General features: G+C 29.9%; 1 long non-coding RNA gene across 1 annotated transcript in view; it reads right to left on the reverse strand.

Annotated features, from left to right (window-relative positions):
* Window positions 1–286, reverse strand: part of LOC105807693 — a 1,356-nt gene extending 1,070 nt beyond the window's left edge. Inside the window, exon 1 of the long non-coding RNA XR_001137348.1 lies at window positions 177–286. This is a non-coding gene — a long non-coding RNA (uncharacterized LOC105807693). The remainder of the gene's footprint in view (window positions 1–176) is intronic.
* Between the last annotated feature and the right edge of the window lie 719 nt (window positions 287–1,005).

Genomic DNA, 1,005 nt, shown 5'->3' on the forward strand with positions numbered 1-1,005 from the left:
TGAGTGAACATTTCTGTTTAACGACAACAAATTTCCTTTTAAGTACCAATCTGAAAGTATTATTTTTGTTCTACTAAAGTATTTCAGATGAAATATAGAGTCCTCCATTTCAGGAGGATTCTGATCATTATTTAATTTACTCTATAGGTATTAACATAGAAAGATAATTAACTTACAAAGGCAAATTTAGTCTTTTGGCTAATTGGACTTGTCTGATTAGAACTTGTCTTTGCTCTTCCTTCTGTTCATCAGTGCCTGCAAATCTAGGGGAGAAATCTAGTCCAACCTGTAACAGAAAAATAAAAGATATTACCTATTTATGATTTAATGAACCTCAAAAGAGATAATATGAATCAGTGCTGTCCAACAGAAATATAATGTGAGCCACATAAAAATCTTAAAATCTGATTTTAGTAGCCACATTGAAAATATTAACAAAAACAGGTAAAATTAATTTTATTAATATAATTTATTTAACCCAATATATCCAACATACTATTATTTGAACATGTAATTAATATAAAAAATTTAGTTATTTTACATTCTTTTTTTGGTACTAAAACTGTGAAACCCACAGTGTATTTTACACTTACAGCACATTTAAATTCAGAACAATCACATTTCAAGAGCTCAACAGCCACATGTGGCCACTGCATTGGACAGCACAGATTATAGATGCAGGCTTCCCTTGAGAGTATTTTGACATACATTCTATAATCCAACATACTATTATTTGAACATGTAATTAATATAAAAAATTTAGTTATTTTACATTCTTTTTTTGGTACTAAAACTGTGAAACCCACAGTGTATTTTACACTTACAGCACATTTAAATTCAGAACAATCACATTTCAAGAGCTCAACAGCCACATGTGGCCACTGCATTGGACAGCACAGATTATAGATGCGGGCTTCCCTTGAGAGTATTTTGACATACATTCTATAATCCATATTTTGAATTTAAGGGTTATTCTTGTCTTTTATCTCTAATTAAAAATGGAAT

The sequence above is a fragment of the Propithecus coquereli genome, unplaced genomic scaffold (genome assembly GCF_000956105.1).
Source record: "Propithecus coquereli isolate 6110/MARCELLA unplaced genomic scaffold, Pcoq_1.0 Scaffold1625, whole genome shotgun sequence".
Taxonomy (NCBI): Eukaryota; Metazoa; Chordata; class Mammalia; order Primates; family Indriidae; genus Propithecus; species Propithecus coquereli.